Source organism: Moschus berezovskii, chromosome 19, assembly GCF_049115385.1.
Source record: "Moschus berezovskii isolate FMDL1 chromosome 19, NW_MosBer_1.0, whole genome shotgun sequence".
In the NCBI taxonomy this organism is placed as follows: Eukaryota; Metazoa; Chordata; class Mammalia; order Artiodactyla; family Moschidae; genus Moschus; species Moschus berezovskii.
The window spans coordinates 48,670,779-48,696,069 of record NC_142478.1 but is presented as its reverse complement, the minus strand read 5'-3'; positions in this window follow the sequence as shown (position 1 = coordinate 48,696,069).

Sequence of the window (25,291 nt, the reverse complement as noted above, 5' to 3'; positions counted from 1 at the left end):
CCATCCCTGGGATTCTCCAAGCAAGGACACTGGAGTGGGTTGCCATTTCCTTCTCCAATGCATGAAAGTGAAAAGTGAAAGTGAAGTCGCTCAGTCATATATCCGACTCTTAGCAACCCCATGGACTGCAGCTCACCAGGCTCCTCCACCCATGGGATTTTTCAGGCAAGAGTACTGGAGTGGGGTGCCATTGCCTTTAGGGAATTTAGGGAATTGCATTTAGGGAATTATTGAGACATCCCAGGTGAGCATAGACACACCTGGAGGATTAGAGAAATCACCCATATGAAACACCTAGGGTATTAATGAGACATCCCAGGTCAAAGTAAACTCCTCTGGATCTTTATTGCGATCCCAAATTTGTGCAGACTAACCTGTGAAATTAGAGAGACATCTGCATCAGTGTAGACACAACTGGGAAATTGGGAAGACAATGCACTGAGTGGATTAGCAACACATCCCAGGTCAGTATAGACACTGGAAGGACAGGGGAGTTATCCAGGTCAGAGTAAACACACCTGGGAAACAGATGAGTCATCCCAGTCAGTGTAGACATATAATGATAATCAGGCCATTATTCCATGACAGATAAGAAACTCCAGGGAATTAGGAAACCATTCATGGTCTGAGTAGACAGTCCTGAGGAAGTAGTCAACCCAGGTCACAAAAGACACACTTGGGAGATTTTAAAAAGCTTTCAGATCAAGGGAGACATACCTAAGTAATTAGAGATACATCCTAGGATGTAGTAGACACACCAGGATGTTTAAGGAAACACCCAGATCAGTTAGGCACACCTAGGGATTAGGGAGACATCACTGGTCAAAGTAGATACACCTGGGAAATAAGGCAGACATTCCAGGTCAGTGTAGACATTTGGATAGTTAAGGGAAATCCCAGGTCAAAGTAAACAAGTCTGAGGAATAAGGGAAACATCCAATGCCAGGGTAAGCATAGCTGGGGAATTAAGAAGACAGGCCAGGCAAAGGGAGACAGACCTCCGATGTGGGATACCTTAGGAGGTATCCCACATCAGAGGAGACACCCTTGCGGTATCATGGAAATACAGGTCAGCAAATTACATGGGAATTAGGGAGACATCCCGTATCAGTGTAAACACACTGGAGGATTTAGGGAAACCTCCCAGGTCGGTATAGACACTTCTGAGAAATAAGGGTATGAAAGCAGGTCAGAGTCGACTTACTGGGGAATTAGGGATATTTCCCAGGTCAAGGTAAACACACATGGGGAACTGGGGTGACATCCCAGGTATAGGTAGACTCACCTGGGGAAATTTAATAAGACACATCTGGAAAATAAGACAGACATGCCAGGTCAGCTATGAGGAGTATAGGAGACATCCCAGAAGAAAGCAGACACATCCATACCTTAAGGCGTGTAAACTGCTCAGGGAATCCCACCGACGGGGGAGTATGTGCATGGGCTCCAGCTGTTTGCCACTCAAAAGCCAATCAACAGGCCAGGTTGGTGGAAAGGAACATTTGCTTTATTTCAGATGCTGGCAACTGCGGGGTGGGGGTGGTACACATCTGTCCAAAGGCCAACTCCACCCCAACAAGCAGGGTGTGAGAGCTCTTATAGACAGAGTTGGGGGAAGGGTACAGGCAGAAACTGCACAGTTATCTCTAACAATCATCTTCAGATTGGTCATCAGTGGTCTGACTAGCACCATCTTGATTGTTTTAGGAACAATTAATCTTCATTTCCAGGGTCCGTTTGTTCCCATTTCTTTGCAGTCAGTTCTCAGAATTGTGGCAGCTCATGTCCTGGGTACAATCTGATCATCACATAGTTAACTTCTCCAGCTGGTATTTTGGTATCTATAAGACAGCTCACAGAATATGCTCAGAATATTGTCTCTAGCCCTTGAGAAAGAACTAAAAGTCCTGGATTATGCTTGATGACTACGTTATTATTATTTAGTTTTCTTTGACTGTTTTCCTTTGTTTCAGCTTTTCTCACTTCTCTGATTAAACTTATCCTCTGACTAAAGTTTTCCACAGGCAAAAGGCAGGCAGAAGACATAGTGGGGGGCAAGAACCATATGGTCCTGCTCCATTTCAGGAAGACACAAAGACACATCTGGAAAATTAAGGAGACATCATTGGTTAGTTTAGACAAAGTAGAGAATTAGGAAAACATGCAAAATCCAGGTGGAAACCCTTGGGGCATTATAGAAGCATAAACATATTATTTCTTCTGAACCACAAACATAGGGTATTTTTCCATTTATTTGAGTCCTCTTCCATTTCTTTCATTAAACTCTTGTAAATTTCAGTTTACAGATTTTCACCTCCTTGGTTAAATCTATTTCTAAGTATTTCATTACTTTTGATACTATTATGAATGAGTTTTTAATTTCTTTTTCAGATGTTTCATTGTTTGTGTCTAAAAAGACAGTGGATTTCTGTATGCTGATTTTGTACCCTAAAATTTAACTGTTTTGTTGATTAATTCTAACAGTTTTTTGGGTGAGTCTCTATATGAGATCTTATCACCTACTAATAAAAATAATGTTATTACTTCCTTTCTGGTTTGGGTGCCTTTTATTTCTTTATCTTTCTTGATTGCTCTGGCTAAGACTTCTAGTATTGTATTGAATAGGAGTGCTGAGAGTGGGCATTCTCTCCTTGTTTCTGACATTAGAGAAAAAGTTTTCAGCCTTTTAGTACAGTGTAGAAATGTGGGAATAAAGGAAATATACAAAGTCAGTAGACAGACCCATGGAATTAGGGAAACATCCCAGGTCAGAGTACACATATGCAAATAATGGAGATCCCTCAGGTCAGAGAGAACACCCATGACAATGTGGGAGACATTCCAGGTCATTGCAGATATGCCTGGAAGATCAAGGAGGCATTCTGGGTCAATGTAGACACATGAAGATTAAAAAGAAAATAGCTCAGGGGAGACATCTCAGGACAAGGGAGAAACCCATGGACAGTTAAGGAGATATTCCAGGTCAGAACAAACACACCTTGTGAATACACATCTTGAGACATCTTATGTCAGGGAAGACACACTCGGAGAATACAGGAGACATCCCGGGTCATGGAAATAACCACAGTCAGAAACCACAACTCAAGAAACAAAGAGACTTCCCAGTTCAGTGTACATGCACTTAGAGAATATGAGAGACTCCCCAGGTCATAGTAGACACACCTGAGAATTAAGGAGAGTTCTTAGCTCAGGTCGACATATCTAGGAACTAGGGAGACATGCCAGGTCAGAATAAACACATTGTGGAATTATGGAGACATGCAAAGGTCACAGTAAGTAAAACTGGATTACTGGGGAGGCATCCAAGGGAACAGTGGGCTTCCCTGGTAGCTCAGCTGGTAAAGAATCCACCTGCAGTGCGGGAGACCTGGGTTTGATCCCTGGGTTGGGAAGATCCCCTGGAGATGGAAATGGGTACCTATTCCAGCATTCTGGTCTGGAGAATCCCAATGGACAGAGGAGCCTGGCTGGCTGCAGCCCATGGGGTCGAAAAGAGTCAGGTACTACTGAGCAACTAAGGACACCAGGGGAACAGTAGAAACACTCAGGGAATTAACAAGGCCTCCCAAGTCAGGTAGTCACAGTGGGAAGCAGGTAACATCACAGATTTGGGTAAATGCCCTTGTAGAATCATACACACAGCCCAGTTCACTCAAAACTGGGGGACTGGGGAGACATATTGGATCCACGTAGACATAACTAGCGAATGAGGGAAAGAGCCCAGGTCAAAGTAGCCACACCTGGGGAATTATGGAGACATGCTAGGGTGGGTGGACACACCGAGGGAACTAGAGGCCATCCAAGAAAGAATAGAACAGTTGGGGAATTAAGCAGAGATTTCAGGTTAGTGTAGGTTCTTCTGGGGATAAAGGGAGGTATCTCAGGGAAGCGTAGACATACCTGGGTGATTTGGGAGAAATCCCATTCAGAGAAAATAAGGGTGGTATTAAGGTGAATCCCAGATCAAAGTAGACACGGTGGGGAATTAGGGGCGAGGTCACAGATCAGGGTAAACGCACATGGGCAATTAGGGAGACATCCCAGGCTAGATTAGACACCGCAGGAGTAAGGGGGAAATCCCCAACCAGAGCACACACACCTGGGAAATAAGAAAGCCATCCCAGGTCAGTGCAGACATACTTGTTCTGATCCCTCCTGTACTGCTCTCTGTACACTTACGGTTTAAATTCTCCTCAGATAGGCTGCCATTTGGAAGGGCAGCATCTGGTCATTTGGGATCTTTGAAGCATTTGAAAGTCTATAATGGCTAGAGAATCTCATTTCAAAACAGTGAAGTTGATAAAGCTTGAGGAGATGAATACCACAAGCTGCCTCTTCACCTTCTTTATGCATGGAACTAGCTCATTACAGTATGTGCAGTTGTCATGGAAGCAGGTGGTAGACGGGAGGCAAAACTCTAAAAAGCTTGGAGAAGATAATTTTATAAGTCACTCTGGGCTGGAAATGACTTAAACCTGATTCTTTCTAGTTTAAGCAGCAAACAGGATTTTTTTTTTTGTTTTTTGCTTGAGTATTTGAAAAAGCCATGTGACTACTGATTCTGGGGAGAGCTGCAGTCAGGGCTAAGTAGTACCATCAGGACCAGAGTCTCTTTAGCACATGACTCGGCCATCATGATTAAAGTCATTGTCAAGCTTCACACGTCATGACCTGAAAGGCTCAAACTCACATCATCATTAATATCAATAGTCCAGACTTGAAACAAAAAATTACCAGTCATTTTATGATAAATATCACACTGACAAAGTATGGAAACTAGAGGTTCCATAGTATCTGGGATGTAGTAAAGATGTCCCTGAGGAAGTGACATTTAATCTAAGTCCTGAAGATTAAATATCACCTGAACCAAAAAGGAAAAAAGGACAGAGTGCCAGGTACTGGGGAATTGCCAGTGCGTATCGCCAATGGATCTGGTAAGATTCTGAGCCACCTGAAGAGTTGATTTCCAGTCTGAGCAGGAAATGGATATGATAAGCTTGGTTTATTTTGATGTTTCATAAAGCAAAGAAGCTACAAAGGGCTAGTGGAATTGTGTCAACAGGACACAAGAGCCATCGTGGTGTATCTCTCACTGCATAGGGATGGGTTAGTTGAGAGAATCGCATGGAAACATATGCCATATGGAAAATAGAGAGCAAGTGAGAATTTCTGTGTGGCACAGGGAGCTCAACCCAGTGCTCTGTGTCAACCTAGAGGGGTGGGATGGGGTGGGAGACGGGAGGGGGGTACAAGAGGGAGGGGATATATGTACACCTGTGGCTGATTTGTGTTGATGTACGGCAGAGGCCAACACAATATTGTAGAGCAATTGTCCTCCAATAAGTTTAATTCATATTTTTAGAACAAGAATGATGACTGTAGTGGATTAAATACATCATCAATCCTAAAAAGCAGAAACAAAAAGGTGGCCTTACACAGATAAAAGGATTAAAAAAGAACACTGTGAACAAGTGTACATGAACTGATCAGATACCCTGGATTAAACGGAGAAACTCCTAGAATAAACAAACTACCACAACTGACTCAAGAAATGGGAAATCTGATCAGACTCATAACAATCGAAGAGATGGGACTTAGTAATGAAAAAACCTCCCCAAAAGAAAAGCCCAGGCTTCACTGGTGAATACTACCAAACATTGTAAAAAGTAATCACAGTGCACAGGGATCTCTTCAGCAGATGATCCTAGCGGTCTCTGCCACTGAAGAAACCAAAGCCAGCATGGTCATCACAGACCCCTCAGGGACTTCACCAGCTTTCCCCACACAGCTGCCTGAATCCCTCTCTGCTCCCTCCCCACCTAGCCCCTACCAGAGCCTGGGAACAGCACTAGAAGCCATGCCACTCCTCGGCTGCTGCACCAGAGCGAAACACCAGCCTAGACCCCCACGCCTGATGCCCACTGCTGTGCATGCACTCAGGGCCAGTCTCTGCAACTGTGTATTCACACACTACCAGCCTGACGCCCTTCCCTGACCTCCACTGCCATGCACTTACCAGGGGAGATGCTGTGCGGCCATGGAAGAGCATGCTGACAGCCCTGGTAGCTACCAGCATTCCCATGGTTGTCCCTGTCTCTTGTGCCTACCCCAGCCCCCAACACTATCTATTTTGCAACTGGACCCTGCCACTGTGTAAGACTTGCAGCTGTGCCCTGCAGTTGAGCATGTAGACAGCACTGGGTCTGGCCACTACTGCTGCTTGCCTTGATGACTAGCTGATGGAACTCAAAGCACAGCTGAGGACCCCAACAACCCTTCTTGAATGCCCTTCAGAGATCACCAAGAACTGTGCAGTTGTCAAAGCTGTAGATCCCAACGACATAAGTCAATAAATCATGCCACCACTCTGGAACCAGCACTGCCATGTACCCACGTGCTTGACACCCTGCACCATTAGACCCAGGATCACAGCACACTCCTGAGTGCTTCCTTTTACAGGTAAAGGTCCTTCCTTGAAGACAGAGGAAGCAGTGACTGCTTCCTCAAATACACAAATACCACGGAAGAATGAAAGGATTACAAAGAATCAAGGAAACATGACTCCACCAAAGGAACACATTAAACCTCCATTAATTGGCCAAACTCAGGAATTGCTTGACAGGGAACTGAAAATAAATGTTCTAAAGATGATCAGAAAGCTCTAAGAGAACACAGAGGAACAATTTAGTGCTATTAGGAAAACAGAAGAAAAGAGTTCTGGAGATAAGTACAGAGGATGCTTATATAACAATATGACTGTACTTAATACCACTGAATTGTGCCCTTCAAAATCGTTAAAATGGTAAATGCTATGATGTGTGTATTTTATCACAATGGAAAAAAATTATTTTTTTAAAAGTTATGTTTGACATCATACTCAATATTATACTAAATGGCTAATGACTAAGAGTTTTTTCCCCTAAGTTCAGGAAGAAAACTGACCTGCTTTTGCCATTTCTATTCAACACTATACTGGAATTCCTAACCAGAAAAATTACGGGAAGCACAGAAATAAAAGACATTTTATTGAAAAATTGGAAATAAGAAAATTATTTCTGTTTACAGATAACTCGATCTTATACTGATATATAGAAAATCCTAAAGAACCCACATATAGAAAACAAAGCCTATGAGTGAGTAAGAAATCAGCAATTTCAGGATGTAAGATCAAAACAACAAATCAGTTGTATTTTTATGTTGCTATTCAATCACTAAGTCATGTCCCAGTGTTTTTTGACACCATGGACTGCAACATGCCAGGCTTCCCTGTCCTTCACTGTCTCCTGGAATTTGCTCAAACTCCTGTCCATTGAGTCTGTGATGCCATCCAACCATCTTATCCTCTGTCATCCCCTTCTCCTCCTGCCTTCAGTCTTTCTCAGCATCAGGGTCTTTTCCAGTGAGTTGGCTCTTCACATCAGGTGGCCCAAGTGTTGGAGCTTCAGCTTCAGCATCAGTCCTTCCATTGAATACTCAGGGTTGATTTCCTTTAGGATTAACTGGTTTGATTTTTATACACTGCTGCTGCTGCTGCTAAGTCTCTTCAGTCGTCTCTGACTCTGTGCGACCCCATAGACGGCCTCCAACCAGGCTCCCCCGTCCCTGGGATTCTCCAGGCAAGAACACTGGAGAATCCCATTTCTTTCTCTGATGCATGAAAGTGAAAAGTGAAAGTGAAGTCGCTCAGTCGTATCCGACTCTTAGCGACCTCATGGACTGCAGCCTACCAGGCGCCTCCGTCCATGGGATTTTTCAGGCAAGAATACTGGAGTGGGGTGCCATTGCCTTCTCCATTTATACACTACTAATAAGCAATTCAAAAATTAAGAAAATAATTTCACTTACAACAACATCAAAATAATAAAATATGTAAGAACAAATTTTATCAAGGAGGTGCAAGACCTATACACTGAGAATACAAAACATTACTGAAAGAAAAATTTAAAAACCTAAATAAAAGGAAATATGTATTGTATTTATTGATTGGAGATTTAATATGGTTAAGAAATCAAAATTATACAAATCAATTCATAGATGTAAAGCAATCTCCATCAAAATCTCAATGGCTTTTTTATTTGCAAAAATAGTAAATCAGATCCTAAAATTCATAAGGAATTGCAAGTTATCCCAAGTAGCCAAAACAATCTCTGAAAAGAATAAAATTGGAAGATAACACATCCCAATTTAAAAACCTACACAAAGCTACAGTAATCAAAAGAATGTGTTATTGGCATAAATAGAGCCATATAGACAAATGCAATAGCACTAAGAATCCAGAAATCAACACATAAATTCATGGTCAGCAACTTTTGACAAAAGTTTCAAGACCATTCTTTTGGAAAAGAATAGACTCTTCAAAAAAAAAAAAAAATGGCACGGGGCACCTGGATAACCACATGAACAAGAATGAATGGAACCTTATATTATTCCATATATAAAAACTAACAAAAATAGATGAATGACCTAAATTTAAGAGGTAAAAATGTACATTTCTTTGGAGAAAATTTAGTGGTAAATTTTCACAACCTCGGATTTGATCATGGATTCTTAGATATGACGTCAAAAGTACAGGCAACACAGGGAGCTCAACATGGTACTCTGTGACAACCTAGAGGGGTGGGGTGGGGCAAGAGCGGGGAAGGTTTAGGAGGGAGGGGACATGTGTATACTTGTGGCTGATCATGTTGTTGTATGTCAGAAGTCAACACGATACTGCAATTATCCTCCAATTTAAAAGAAAATTTTTTTAAAGTACAGGCTACAAAAGAAAAAATAAGTTGCACTTCACCAAAATTAAAAAACTATTGTATATCAAAGGACATTATCACAAAAGTGAAAAGACAACCTTCACAATGGGAAGAAATATTTGCAAATAGTTAAGAAAAGCTATGATAAACCCAGACAGTGTATTAAAAAGCAGAGACATCACTTTGCCAACAAAGGTCCATATAGTCACATACGGATGGGCAAGTTGGACCATAAAGAAGGCTGAGTGCTGAAGAATTGATGCTTTCAAAGTGTGCTGCCGGAGAAGACTCTTGAGAGTCCTTTGAATGGCGAAGAGTTCAAACCAGTCAATCCTAAAGGAAATCAACCCAGAATATTCACTGGAAGGACTTATGCTGAAGCTGAAGCTCTAGTATTTGGCCACCTGATGCAAAGAACTGACTTATTGGAAAAGACTCTGATGCTGAGAAAGATCAAGGGTAGGAGAAGGGGGTGGCAGACAATGAGATGTTTGGATGGCATAACTGACTCAATGGGCATGAGTTTAAGCAAACTCAGGGAGATAGTGAAGGATAGGGAAGCCTGGTGTGCTGCAGTTCATGGGGTCGCAAAGAGTCAGGCATGACTTAGAGACTGAACGACAAATCTAATACGGGTTTAGGATTCAGAATATATTAAGAACTCTTACATTTCAACAACAAAAGGCAAACAACACAATTAAAAACTGAACAGACATCCACAGAAGATACACAAATGGCCAACAAGGACATGAAAATACACTCAACATCAGCATCATTAGGGAAAAGCAAATCACAACTACAGTGAGATTTCAGTCTACACCAGAATGGCTATAACAATAATTTTTAGAAAATTACACATGTGGGGAAGGATGTGCTGACAAATGTAAAATGGTGCAGCTGCTATGGAAAATGTTGAAAATTTCCTCAAAAAGTTAAATATAGAATTACCAAATGATCCAAAATTTCCACTCCTATGTTTATACCCCAAAGAGTTGAAAACAGATACTCTTGCCTGGAAAATTCTATGGACAGAGGAACCTGGTGGGCTACAGTCCAGGGGGTCACAAAGAGTCGGACACGACTGAGCGACTGAGCACTGACCACAGAAAAATACTTGTACATGAATGTTCATAGCAACGCTACAGATAATTGCCAAAAAAATTTAAATATCCACCAACAAATGAATGGATAGACAAAAGTGGTACACCCATGCAATAGAATATTGCTAAGTCACTTCAGTCGTGTCCGACTCTGTGCGAACCCATAGACGGCAGCCCACCAGGCTCCCCCATCCCTGGGATTCTCCAGGCAAGAATACTAGAGTGGGTTGCCATTTCCTTCTCCAATGCATGAAAGTGAAAAGTGAAAGTGAAGTCGCTCAGTTGTGTCCGACTCTTCAAAACCCCATGGACTGCAGTCTACCAGGCTCCTCCGTCCATGGGATTTTCCAGGCAAGAGTACCGGAGTGGGATGCCATTGCCTTCTCCAATAATAGAATATTCAGTTCAGTTCAGTTCAGTGGCTCAGTCATGTCCAACTTTTTGCGACCTCATGAATCACAGCACGCCAGGCCTCCCTGTCCATCACCAACTCCCAGAGTTCACTCAAACTCAAGTGCATTGAGTCGGTGATGCCATCCAGCCATCTCATTCTCTGTCGTCCCCGTCTCCTCCCACCCCCAATCCCTCCCAGCATCAGACTCTTTTCCTGTGAGTCAACTATTCAGCCACAAAATGGATTAAGTGCTACTACCTGGATAAACATTGAAAACTTTATGCTAAGTATAATAAAAGAAGCCAGAAACAAAGTCACCTATTTTTCATTTCATATGAAATGTTAAGAATACACAAATTTATAGTAATAGAAAATTGTTTATCAATTGTCAGGGGCTGGGCTGGAGGAAAAAATAGGGGGTGGTCAAAATGTTTTGAAACAATAAAGGTGATGGCTGCATAGCATTTTAAATGTACTAATGGCCACTAAATTGTACACTTTAAAATCCTTAATTTTACGTTATGTGAATTTCACCTTAATTAAAGTAAAAGCCATGAGTAAAATAACAGATTAGGAGATGACAGAGAGAAAAATTATGTTCCAAAATACTCATTGAACACCACTAAGATACCAATTTATTTCTCTGAAAATTGATAAAGAGGAAAATTAAGCATTAATCTTGCCTTTCTGATGTGAATACTTCATGGTAAATCCACGGTCCTAGTCATATGGAATAGCTCTTCCAAACAGAACTCAAGCTAATAATTTCAGCAGAATTGAAGAATCAAAAGCTTCAGCATCTTATTAAAAAATCTATTCTGATCATTCCATGGATATTAAAATTATTAGGTGGAAGATCGATGAGGAAATTTACATGGAGGAGTTAGAGCATCACCATTTGAAATCACCAATCCATCAACATCCTGAGAAGTGAGAGGGACAGTCATTATGTACCTCATGATAGAATGTAGTGTAAAGAACTCAGCTTCACCCATGAAGTAGTCATGCAAAACAGACCAATCTCAATCTACTCAGCCTTCAGACTTCATGACAGGCCTGCAGCTATTTGGGAAACAGGAGAGCAAATGAAACAAGAGCCAAGGAAGCAATTCAGCTGAAATCAGAATACAGGGCATTCTAACAAAGACATCGACACTGTTTCTTCAATGAGTCAATGTGAAATTAGAAATCCATGACATAAGAGAGGGAGGGATCTATTCTAGATTTAGAGAGACAAGAGATATAGAATTCATATGCCGTATATAGAATCTGCTTCAACTGGGGTTCAAATGAGCCAATCAATAACATAGTTTTTCAGACAAGGAAATTTGCACATGGATGGGATTAAATTAAGAAACTGGTGTTTGTTTGATAAAATATGATAATAATATGGTAGTTATGAAAGGTGAGGTTCTTTATTAGGATGCTTATTGAAGTGTTTAGGAGTGAAATGACACCATGTATGCAATTTGCTTTAAAATACTGCAGTGAAGGGATTTCCCTGGTGGTCCAGTGGCTTACTCGCGCTCCCCATATAGAGGGTCCGGATTCGATCCCCGATTGAGGAACTAGATTCTGAATGCCATAACTAAGAGTTCATATGCTGCAACAAAGATCTAAGATCCTGCATGCCACACCTAAGACCAGGTGCAGCCAAATAAATAATAAATAACAAAACAATTTAATACTGCACTGAAAAAGAAAGCTGTGCTCGGTATTCTTTCACACCTCAGATTCTATTAGTCTTCTATGTTCAGGATGCTAAGCTCCTTCAGTTCAGTTCAGTCGCTCAGTCGTGTCCGACTCTCCGCGACCCCATGAATCACAGCACGCCAGGCCTCCCTGTCCATCACCAACTCCCGGAGTACACTCAAACTCATGTCCACAGAGTCGGTGATGCCATCCAGCCATCTCATTCTCTGTCGTCCCCGTCTCCTCCCACCCCCAATCCTTCCCAGCATCAGACTCTTTTCCAGTGAGTCAACTCGTCGCAAGAGGTGGCCAAAGTATTGGAGTTTCAGCTTTAGCATCAGTCCTTCCAGTGAGCACCCAGGACTGATCTCCTTTAGAATGGACTGGTTGGATCTCCTTGCAGTATAAGGGACTCTCAAGAGTCTTCTCTAGCACCACAGTTCAAAAGCATCAATTCTTCGGCGATCAGCCTTCATCACAGTCCAACTCTCACATCCATACATGACCACGGGAAAAACCATAGCCTTGACTAGACGGACCTTGGTTGGCAAAGTAATGTCTCTGCTTTTTAATATGCTATCTAGGTTGGTCATAACTTTCCTTCCAAGGAGCAAGCGTCTTTTAATTTCAGGGCTGGAATCAGCATCTGCAGTGATTTTGGAGCCCCCAAAAATAAAATCTGACACTGTTTCCACTGTTTCCCCATCTATTTCCCATGAACTGATGGGACCAGATGCCATGGTCTTCGTTTTCTGAATGTTGAGCTTCAAGCCAAACTTTTCACTCTCCTCTTTCACTTTCATCAAGAGGCTTTTGAGTTCCTCTTCACTTTCTGCCATAAGGGTGGTGTCATCTGCATATCTGAGATTATTGATATTTCTCCCGGCAATCTTGATTCCAGCTTGTGCTTCTTCCAGCCCAGCGTTCCTCATGATGTATTCTGCGTATAAGTTAAATAAGCTAAGCTCCTTATCTTGGAATAAAGGAACGCTTTCCCTCTGGAACCCCTTGGTTCAATCAGAGGTAAAGGGGAGTGTTCAGAGCATTAGTCACCAGGCTGTACGTAGGCACTGGTGCCTCACCCACTCCTACCCCAAGCCCGCATGCCTCCTTCACAGATAGTCACAGCTCTTGTGATCTGGGTAACCACCCTCCCTTCCACTCAGACACAGAACTGCTTCCTGCTATTGGAGATCCTGAAGTGCTACACTGTTCACCCCGCCCACTGCTGTGCACACTGTCCTTCACTGAGCTCTTCCCCAACCCCGATGTTATCTGGGGAACCCTACCTGCTTCTTGCTGTTTCCGCTGTTTAGTCACCAAGTCATATATGACTCTTTGTGACCCCATGGACTGCAGCGTACCAGGTTCCCCTGTCCTTCACTGCCTCCCCGAGTTTGCTCAAACTCATGTCCATTGAGTCCATGATGCTATCCAACCATCTAAACCTCTGTCGCCCCCTCCTCCTGCTGCCCTCAATCTTTCCCAGCATCAAGGTCTTTTCCAATGAGTTGGCTCTTTCCATCAGGTGGCCAAAGTGCTGGAGCTTCAGTTTCGGCATCAGTCCTTCCAATGAATATTCTGGGTTGATTTCCTTTAGGATTGACTGCTTTTAACTCATTGCTGTCCAAGGGACTCTCAAGAGTCTTCTCCATCACTACGATTTGAAAGCATCAGTTCTTCAGCACTCAGCCTTCTTTATGGTCCAGATCTCACATCCATACATGACTACTGGAAAAAGCATAGCTTTGACTATACGGATGTTTGTGAGCAAAGCGATGTCTCTGTTTTCTAATAAGCTGCCTAAGTTTGTCATAGCTTTTCTTCCAAGGAGTTCAGTTCAGTTCAGTTCAGTCGCTCAGTCGTGTCCGACTCTCCGCGACCCCATGAATCACAGCACGCCAGGCCTCCCTGTCCATCACCAACTCCCGGAGTACACTCAAACTCATGTCCACAGAGTCGGTGATGCCATCCAGCCATCTCATTCTCCGTCGTCCCCTTCTCCTCCCGCCCCCAACCTTTCCCAGCATCAGAGTCTTTTCCAGTGAGTCAACTCGTCGCATGAGGTGGCCAAAGTATTGGAGTTTCAGCTTTAGCATCAGTCCCTCCAATGAACATCCAGGATTGATCTCCTTTAGAATGGACTGGTTGGATCTCCTTGCAGTATAAGGGACTCTCAAGAGTCTTCTCCAACACCACAGTTCAAAAGCATCGATTCTTCGGCGATCAGCCTTCTTCACAGTCCAACTCTCACATCCATACCTGACCATGGGAAAAACCATTGCCTTGACTAGACGGACCTTGGTTGGCAAAGTAGTGTCTCTGCTTTTTAATATACTATCAAGGTTGGTCATAACTTTCCTTCCAAGGAGCAAGCGTCTTTTAATTTCATGGCTGCAATCAGCATCTGCAGTGATTTTGGAGCCCCAAAAAATAAAGTCTGACACTGTTTCCACTGTTTTTCCATCTATTTCCCATGAAGTGATGGGACCAGATGCCATGATCTTTGTTTTCTGAATGTTGAGCTTCAAGCCAACCTTTTCACTCTCCTCTTTCACTTTCATCAAGAGGCTTTTGAGTTCCTCTTCACTTTCTGCCATAAGGGTAGTGTCATCTGCATATCTGAGGTTATTGATATTTCTCCCAGCAAACTTGATTCCAGCTTTGCTTCTTCCAGCCCAGCGTTCCTCATGATGTACTCTGCATATAAGTTAAATAAGCAAGGTGACAATATACAACCTTGACGTACACCTTTTCCTATTTGGAACCAGTCTGTTGTTCCATGTCCAGTTCTAACTGTTGCTTCCTGACCTGCATACAGGTTTCTCAAGAGGCAGGTCAGGTGGTCTGGGATTCCCATCTCTTTCAGAGTAAGCATCTTTTAATTTCATGGCTTCAGTCACCATCCACAGTAATTTAGAAGCCCAAGAAAAGAAACTCTGTCACTGTTTTCCCCATCTATTTGTCATAAAGTGATGCAACTGGATGCTATAATCTTAGTTTTTTGAATGTTGAGTTTTAAGCCAGCTTTTTACTCTCCTCTTTCACCCTCATCAAGAGGCTCCTTAGTTCCTCTTCACTTTCTGCCGTAAGAGTGGTATCATCTGCACATTTGAGTTATTGGTATTTCTTCCTACAATCTTGATTCTAGCTTGTGATTCATCCAGCCCAGGATTTTGCATGATGTACTCTGCATATAAGTTAAATAAGCAGAGTGACAATATACAGCCTTGACAAATTTATTTCAAAATTTAAAACCAGTCCGTTGTTCCATTTTGGTTCTAACTATTGCTTATTGACCTGCATACAGATTTCTCAGGAGGCAGGTCAGGTGGTTTGGTGTTCCCATCTCTTGAAGAGTTTTTCACAGTTTGCTGTGATCCACACAGTCAAAGGGTTTAGTGTAGTCAATGAAGCAAAAGTAGAAGCTTTTCTGGAATTCCCTTGCTTTCTCTGTGATCCAACCGATGTTGGCAATTTGCTCTCTGGTTCCTCTCCCTTTTCTAAATCCAGCTTGTACATCTACAAGTTCTCAGTTCACGTAATGTTGAAGCCTAGCTTGAAGGATTTAAGCATTACCTTGCTAGCATGTGAAAAGAGTGCCATTGTGCAGTATTTTGAACATTCTTTGGCACTGCTCTTCTTTGAGATTGGAATGAAAATTTTTCCAGTCTTCGGACCACTGCTGAGTTTTCCAAATTTGCTGGCATACTGAGTACAGCACGTTAACAGCATCATCATTTAGGATTTAAAACAGATCGGCTGGAATTATCTCCCCTAGCTTTGTTCATCGGAGAAAGCAATGGCAAGCCACTCCAGTACTCTTGCCTAAAAAATCCCATGGATGGAGGAGCCTGGTAGGCTGCAGTCCATGGGGTTGCTAAGGGTCGGACACGACTGAGCGACTTCACTTTCACTTTTCACTTTCCACTTTCACACATTGGAGAAGGAAATGGCAACCCACTCCAGTGTTCTTGCCTGGAGAATCCCAGGGACAGGGGAGCCTGGTGGGCTTCTGTCTATGGGGTCACACAGAGTCGGACACGACTGAAGTGACGCAGCAGCAGCAGCAGCAGCAGCTTTGTTCATAGTAATGCTTCTTTTTTTTTAATTTATTTATTTTAATTGGAGGCTAATTACTTTACATTATTGTATTGGTTTTGCCATACATTGACATGAATCTGCCCCGGGTGTACATGTGTTCCCCATCTTGAACTCCCCTCCCACCTCCCTCCCCATCCCATCCCTCTGGTTCATCCCAGTGCACCAGCCCTGAGCACCCTGTATCATGCACTGAACCTGGACGCCTGGCGATTCATTTCACATATGATAATATACATGTTTCAATGCCATTCTCCCAAATCATCCCACCCTTGCCCTCTCCCACAGAGTCCAAAAGACTGTTCTATACATCTGTGTCTCTTTTGCTGTCTCATATACAGGGTTATCATTACCATCTTTCTAAATTCCATATATATGAGTTAATATACTGTATTGGTGTTTTTCTTTCTGGCTTACTTCACTCTGTGTAATAGGTTCCAGTTTCATCCACCTCCTTAGAACTGATTCAAATGTATTCTTTTTAATTGCTGAGTAATACTCTATTGTATATACGTACCACAGCTTTCTTATCCATTTGTCTGTAGATGGACATCTAGGTTGCTTCCTTGTCCTGGCTATTATAAACAGTGCTGCGATGAACATTGGAGTACGTGTGTCTCTTTCAATTCTGGTTTCCTCAGTGTGTATCCCCAGGAGTGCGATTGCTGGGTCATATGGCAGTTCTATTTCCAGTTTTCTAAGGAATCTCCACACTCTTCTCCATAGTGGCTGTACTAGTTTGCATTTCTACCAACAGTGTAAGAGGGTTCCCTTTTCTCCACACCCTCTCCAGCATTTATGCTTGTAGACTTTTGGATAGCAGCCATTCTGACTGGAGTGAAATGGTACCTCATTGTGGTTTTGATTTGCTTCTTAAGGCCCACTTGACTGCACACTCCAGCATGTCTGGCTCTAGGGGAGTGACCACACCATCGTGGTATCCACACCATCAGGTCACTGAGACTTTTTCTTATAGTTCTGTGTATTCTTGACTGCTTCTGGGGGTGGCAAAATGTTGATGGTTGTTGATGTTGGGTGATGGGTCTGTGAGTTTTATGTCTCTAGCCTTGAGTATGTTTAACTTTTCATAATTAGAAAGCAAATATAAATATGTATACATTATTTTTCCCATTATTATTATTATATTTCTATCATTAATATTGTACATTTATAGTTACATATGCATAGAAATTATCTACGAAGGTAAACACCCAGATTTCGACTGTGGTAGCCTCTGAGAGTGGGACAAGAAGGCAGTGAGCCAGGAGGGGACAGAGAAGAAATACATTACATTTTTACCCTTCTGTGACCCCGCAGCCCCTCTGCCACCATCTCAGTGACATCTTGCCCTGTATGCTCCATATCCACCTGCCCCAGGACCCTTGCACATGCTGTTTCCGACTCTCAGAATGCTCTTCCCTGTTCCACTGCCGTCCCCTCCAACCACCATGTGTAGTGAACTTCCACTCATGCTACATCCCAATCCAACTGTTCTTGTCTCTGGGAAACGTGCTAATGGGGAGGTGACCTGGGTCAGCCACTCTTGTGTCAGCATCACTGCTCCCAATACCTCATCTTCCTACAACCTCAGCAGAACTTTTACATGGTCTGTATGATGATCTGTGAATTCTCAGGGGTGGTTTTGCATTTATCTTGTGCTCGTTTGTGAATTTTATAGTTACTTGCATGATATTTGGGGAGCTTTCCTAGATATGAACTCTAAGGGCACGGATTTTTCCATGACACACCCAGCATTAAGTACAGTCACCGGCTCATAATAACTCTTCCAAAAATGGGCTCTGTTGAATTCTCTGAAATTTTTACTAGATGCATTACATTTTTGTCATTTAAAATACATCAACTTAGGCTTCCCTGGTGGTCCAGTGGTTAAGAATCCACCTTGCAATGCAGGAGACACATGGGTTTGAATCCTGGTCTGGGAAGATCCCACATGCCACGGGGCGATTAAGCCTATGAGCCACAACTACTGAGCCCAGGTGCTGTGACTGCTAAAGCACCCGTGCCCAGAGCCTGTGCCCTGCACGGAGAAGCCACCGCAATGACAAACCCATGCACCGCAACGAAGAGTAGCTCCCCGCTCTCCACAACCAGAGAAAGCCCGCACACAGCAAGGGAGATCCCGAGCAACCAAAACTAAGAAGAAAGAAATCTTTTTAAAAATAAATAAAATACATTAACTTTAAAAATCTACATGCATTTTGAGGAAAATTGAGGTTAATAATCTAAAATCTTGAGGGTGAGAAAGGATTTGTTAAGCACAATGCAGGAAAATGGAAAATAATAAGCAAAAGATAGGTTAATAATATAGATTTAAAAGTTTCTGACTGTACAAAAGGGTACTCAAAGCCAGTGCACTTGGACAACCCAGAGGGATGGAATGGGGAGGTGGGAGGGGATTCGGGACAGGGAGACACATGTACTGATTCATGTCAAGTACGGCAAAAACCACCAAAATATTGTAAAGTAATTAGCCTTCAATTAAAATAAATAATTAATTTTTTAAAAAATCTTAATAACATAAGGCAAATGGCCGGAGAAAAATATCCAAAGAAAATATGAAAATATGACAAACAGCAGGTTTGTACTATATACTCTTACTATACCAAGAGAGTATTCAAATCAATAAGAAGATTTCTATAAGAAAAGAAAGAGCTTTAAAAGGATATCAAAAATAAGATGCATATATTAATATAAACAATACAAGGGCTTCCCAGGTGGCACAGTGGTAAAGAATCTGCCTGCCACTGTAGGAGACACAAGATATGCAGGTTCAATCCCTCGGTTGGGAAGAAACCCTGGAGAAGAGCACGGTCACCAGCTCAAGTATTCTTCCCTGGAAAATTAAATGGACTGAGGAGCCTGATAGGCTACAGTCCGTGGGGTAGAAAAGAGTCAGACACGACTGAGCACACAGTAAATAATGAAAAATAAAGAATACAGCTGCCAAAGAAACCCTCATCTCTCGTTATCAAAGTTAAGCCAGTGAAAAGAAAACATTTAGTGTTCACTGGGCTTTATAAAGAGTAAAACCACTATAATAACTTTCACTGGCAAGGGTCCAAGAATGTCACCCTCCAGGTGCCCCCAGGCTGGGGAAGGGTCAGAGGTACATCACTTCTGTGGGGCAGTTTGATGACAGGTGTCAAGTCTTCAACTTGGCAAGTGAATAAGTTCCCACAGGGCAAGCTTATAGCACATGTATACAGGAATTTCCACTGACAACATTTATGCTGGAGGTATGTGGATAACAAAAAGGTGCTGGTAAGAGAACATCAGTTTTGCCAGTGGAGATGCAGCCACCCAGTGAAATGCTATGTTTCCTTTTTAAAAGATGTTGTAGATCTTTGTTCATTGGAATAATGCCATGGCAGAACCTGAAATTAAAATAAAAATCTTTTCTACATTATGACCCAATTTGTTTCAAAATATATGTATGACATGAGTTTGTGAAAATGTTTAAAAGCTGGAAAAACATCAACAAGTTGCTTACCTGGTGGGGGCTGGAAGGGCACTTTGACTTCCTCCTCTACAGGCTTCCTATTTCATTCAACATACTTTTCCGTTGTGTCATTTATTTTTTTCTTCAGCAAGGGCCACAAATCTCTTTGACAAGCAGCAAAGTGATGCTATCAGTTCCAAGTGGGGAAGGAGCCCTCCCTCTCCTGGACTTCAGGCCCTTCTCTTAGCTGAAATCGAGGCTGCTAGAGCCACCTGGGGACAAGAATATGCCTGAGAGATGCCAGCCAGTGGCCATCCACCAGCCAGTGGCCCCTGCAGTACCAGGAGAAGCCCATGTTTTTGCCAGCATGAACAAGAGCCACAAGCAGCAGCTGGCGGGCCCATACATCAGGGCAGTGTGCTAAGCCATTTCAGTCGTGTCCAACTCTTTGTGACCCCATGGACTGTAGCCCGCCAGTGTCCTCTGTCCCAGGATTCTCCAGGCAAGGATACTGGAGTGGGTTGCCACGCCCTCCTCCAGGGGATCTTCCCTTCCCAGGGATGGAACCCATTTCTCTTACATCTCCTGCATTGACAGGCAGGTTCTTTACCACTAGTGCCACCAGGCAGAAATCCCACCAAATAGCTACTTCTTCCCAGCTCCGAGGTTCACAGCCAGGTTGGGAGCTCCCGGTTCATGAAACAGGCTGCCCCTGCAGGAGTCTCCATTCTCTAAAGAACAGACCTCCTTTCTCCACACGGATTCGCTGCTGACCTGCTGATCTCTCTATACTGTTCCAAGGACCCATCTGTCCCAGAAATTCCTGCCCCAGACTCCCCAGCCCTCCCCTCTGCACCTCTCCTGCCTTCAGCTGCCCACCGCCAGCCAGCCTGCAGGAAGGGCCGGGCTCGAGGGCCGCGTTGTGGCCGCAGTGGATTGAGAGGTGCGCTCCATCTGATCTTGTGCTCTGGTCCTGAACATTAGTCCAAGGGCAAAGTCAGACACAGATGTGGAGATTGTTTGCTTGTTCTAATAAAGGGGAGGTGGATTCTTTGTCAAATGAGGGAGTGGATCAGACACTTGTACTTTCTCACTATTTATTAACAATTCAGGGCTCTATTAGCCTGAGTCCTGGCAGGAAGAGAATTCCTCTCGAGTATGGAGGAGGAAACTAAAAAGCAGGAACTCCGTACAGAGAAACAAACTGAGAAGCTGGGACACTTGGAGAAGAACAACAGTGGGAGGTTGTGTCCACCCCCTCCTGAAGGGCAGGAGGGGATGATGTGGTGGGAAATGGTCATAGGGAGAGGGGCTGCGGGCTGAGGATCACAGGTCCTGCCAGCAGCGCAGTCCCCCGCAGGGAGACATGGATACCAAATCCCTCACCCTCTCTCTCCACACACCCTCGGATCTCCCGGGAGCCTCCCACTGCGGGGGCCAGAAGAGAAGGCAGGAGGCAAGGCAGCCTGGGTGACCCGGCCCCCAGTTCATCTCCTGGGGGTGCAGTGGGTGAAACAAGGTGACTCTGGAGGACAGAGGGGTCCACAAGCCCCCTGTGGACATCAGGGGGTCTCACCCGAGAATGCAGGCCCCCAGACACCCTTGGATAGTCAGAAGTTTGCCAACACTGAACTCTACACCAGGTGATGATCAGCGACCCCATCAGAGGGGGCGCACACACTCCAGTTCCCAGAGCCCCAACCGGGTGCCCTCATGGTTGTCCCCTGAAAGCTCTCCACCAACTGAGTCTGGACTTGGGACCAGACTCTGCTATGAGCACAATGTTGATGAGCCGCATGGCAGGGCTGGAAAGTCAGACTCTCTCTCCCCTCTAAGTGCACTGGTTCCCCTGAGATCAGCAATAAAGAGGAAAAGCAAAAATAAACCTGCCAGCAAAAAACTAATAAGAAACAAGTTTGGGTGCCTTTGGCAAAAAGAGCACAGAAATGCAATAATATTTTCTTTTAACATTGTATCCACAGACTCTTGTGAAGGAAACACCTGATCAGATCCCAAAATGAGCAATTATGAGAGACTGCTGTTTGAGTGAGACACCTCTGGCAGAGGAAGTTAATTTTGCAAAGTGCTCTATCTCCTGACTTGGGGCTTAGTTGCTTTCCAGGGGTGGGAGGCTGGTCCACCAGGGAGAGACAACCTCAGGGGAGGGGGCCCTGCTTTGGGGTTGACCCCCCCCTGGGGCAGATGTGAGGTCCAGAGAGCACTGCAGTCTTGCCCCATCAAGGTTCAGGGGCATTTGGTGATGGGGTGTCCCATGGGGCTGCGGTGATACTGGGGGAGACATCAGGCTTGTTGCCACCTTTTGGCTCTTGTGAATAATACTGCCGTGAGCACTGAGTATATATCCAATTAAAGTGAAGAGGAACTCAAAAGCCTCTTGATGAAAGTGAAAGAGGAGAGTGAAAAAGTTGGCTTAAAGCTCAACACTCAGAAAACTAAGATCATGGCATCTGGTTCCATCACTTCATGGGAAATAGATGGGGAAACAGTGGAAACAGTGTCAGACTTTATTTTTCTGGGCTCCAAAATCACTGCAGATGGTGACTGCAGCCATGAAATTAGAAGACGCTTACTCCTTGGAAGGAAAGTTATGACCAACCTAGATAGCCTATTAAAAAGCAGAGATATTACTTTGCCAACAAAGGTCCATCTAGTCAAGGCTATGGTTTTTCCAGTGGTCATGTATGGATATGAGAGTTGGACTGTGAAGAAAGCTGAGCACCAAAGAATTGATGCTTTTGAACTGTGGTGCTGGAGAAGACTCTTGAGAGTCCCTTGGACTGCAAGGAGATCCAACCAGTCCATTCTAAAGGAGATCAGTCCTGGGTGTTCATTGGAAGGACTGATGCTAAAGCTGAAACTCCAATACTTTGGCCACCTCATGCAAAGAGTTGACTCACTGGAAAAGACCCTGATGCTGAGAGGGATTGGGGGCAGGAGGAGAAGGGGACGACAGAGGATGAGATGGCTGGATGGCATCACCGACTCTGTGGACATGAGTTTGAGTGAACTCCGGGAGTTGGTGATGGACAGGGAGGCCTGGTGTGCTGTGATTCATGGGGTTGCAAAGAGTTGGACACAGCTGAGCGACTAAACTGAACTGAACTGTACTGAGGGTATATACCAAGACAGAATTACTGAATCATATGGTAATTCTGTGTTTAATTCTTTCAGCTACTTCCATACTATTTCCACTGTGAGTGCACCATTTTACACTCCATCAGCAATGCACATGAGTTCCAATTTCTCCATAGCGTTGCCAACGATTGTTATTTTCTGTTTGTTTTTTTTAAAAAATAGTGTCTCCTAATTTTGATTTGCCATCATATACTGACTAGGGATGTTGAGTATCTTTTCATGTACTTATGGCCATTCATACATAGTCTTTGAAAAAATGTTTATTTCAGCCCTTTGCCCATTATTTTAGTTGGGTTGTTTTTGTTAAGGTGTCCAAATTCTTTATATATTTTGAATTAATCCTTTATCAGCTACATGATTTGAATATATTTGCTCCCACTCTGTGAGTTGTCTTCTAACTTGCTTAACAGAGTCCTTTGATGCCCAAAAGTTTTAAATTTTGCTGAAGCTCAGTTTATCTATTTTTTCTAGTTGTGCTTCATACAGCCAGTTAATCACTGGCAAATGCAATGTCATGAATCTTTTTCCCTATATTTTCTTTTAAGAGTTTTATTCTATACTAAGAGCTCTCTTCTAAGAGTGTTATACTCTTTTAAGAATTTTATACTTAGTTTTACACTAAGAGTGTAAGTGTACCTTACACTTAGGTATTTGATTCTATTTTAGTTAATTTATCCACGTGGTGTAATGTAAAGCTCCCACTTCATCCTTTTGCATGTGAATATCCAGCTTCCCATACACCACTTGTTGAAAAGACTCTTTCCCCCTCTGAATGGTCTTGCTGGTCTTGTCAAAAGCCACTTGACCACATATGTGAGTGTTTATTTCTCAATCTCTCTTCCATTTCATTGGTCTGTGCTTCTGTCCTTATGCAAGTACAACAGTATTTGATTATTATACCTTTGCAGTAAATTTTGAAATCAAAAAGTGTCAGTTCTCCAAAACCATTCTGTTTTTAGATTGCTTTGATTATTATGGGCCACTTGAAATTCTGTATGAAATTTAGGATGTATTTTTCTATTTCTACTCCAAAATGTCTTTAGGATTTGATTGTAATTGCACTGAATCTGCAGGTCACTCTGGGTATTATTGACCTTCTAGCAACATCAAGTTATCCAAACCATGAACACAGATGTTTTTCCATTTATTAATGCTATTTTCTTTCAGCAACATTTTATAGTTTTCAGTGTACAAGTGTTTTATCTCCTTGGTTTAGTTTATTTCTAAGTATTTTATCTTTTGATGCCATTTTAATGGAATTGGCTTCTTAACTTCCTTGTTGGATTGGAGTTAGTATATTGAAACACAGGTGATTTCTGCATGTTGATTTTTCATTCTGCCACTTTCCTGAATTTGTTTACTAGTTCTAACAGTTGTTTTGGTTTTGGAGACATTAGAGTTTTCTACATATAAGATCATGTTGCCTGTGAACAAAGGTAACGTTACTTCTTCCTTTCCAATTTCTGTGCCTATTATTACTCTTTCTTCTCTTATTGTCCTGGCTAAACCTTGCAATATTATGTTGAAAAGAAGTAGCTAAAGCAGGTATTTTATCTGCCTGATCTTAGAGGAAAAGTTTCACTCTTTCACCATTAAGTATGATATTAGCTGTGGATTTTTTCATATGTTGCCTTTATTATATTGAGGAAATTTCTTTCCATTTCAAGTTTTTTCCCTCAGCTCTCATACTCATTTATTAATTTCCCATCATAACATGAAACCATATTAAGCTTTAGTAACTTTAGGATGCATGGCACCTCATTTCAACTTTCTTAAGTGTTTTTATCATGAAAGGGTGTTGCACTATGTCAAATGTGTTTTCTGCACTGGTCGAAACGATCATGTGGTTCTTTTCCCCTCATTCTGTTAAAGAGGTGTATTATGCTGATTTGGGGGCCTCCCTGGTGGCTCAGTCAATAAAGAATCCACTTGCAATGCAGGAGATATGGGTTTGATCCCTGGGTCAAGAAGATCCCCTGTAGAAGAAAATGACAACCTACTCCAGGATTCTTGCCTGGGAAATCCCATGGATAGAGGAGACTAGTGGGCTACAGTCCGTGAGATTGCAAGAGTCGGACACGATTTAGTGACTAAACCAAACCACACTGATCTTTGTATATTGAGCCATTTTTGTATTCCCTTTACTGACTGCTCCCTTTCAGAGAGGCCCCAGCAGCCTTCGATAAAGGCTCAAGAGGGTTCCTCTCCTGGGGCTAACCAGCATCTCTATGTTATCCCCCTTGAAGTTGCCATCAGCTCTCTCTGGATGATGAAAAGGGTCCCAGTGAATATCCTATTACAAGCCCCTCTGAGTATAGAATTTCAAACAGCATGTTCAAGTTTTGTAATTTCCAAAGAATGACAGAATTTTTATTGCAGTGCAGCTGGGATTAAAAGCTACACCATCTAACCCTAAACTCCCATCTCTTTTCTGTTACAGGAGTTATCACACATGTGAAGTCATGTCTCACGTCTCCATCTCCTTATCTGAGACTCTGGGTCCAGGCCCTAGGTCTGGACCCTCACCGAGCTGTGGTCACCTTTCCAGTTGCTGCTAATGGAAAGGTCCAATATAATGAAAATGACAAAGGAGCCTCACAGAAGTCATTTTATCACAGAT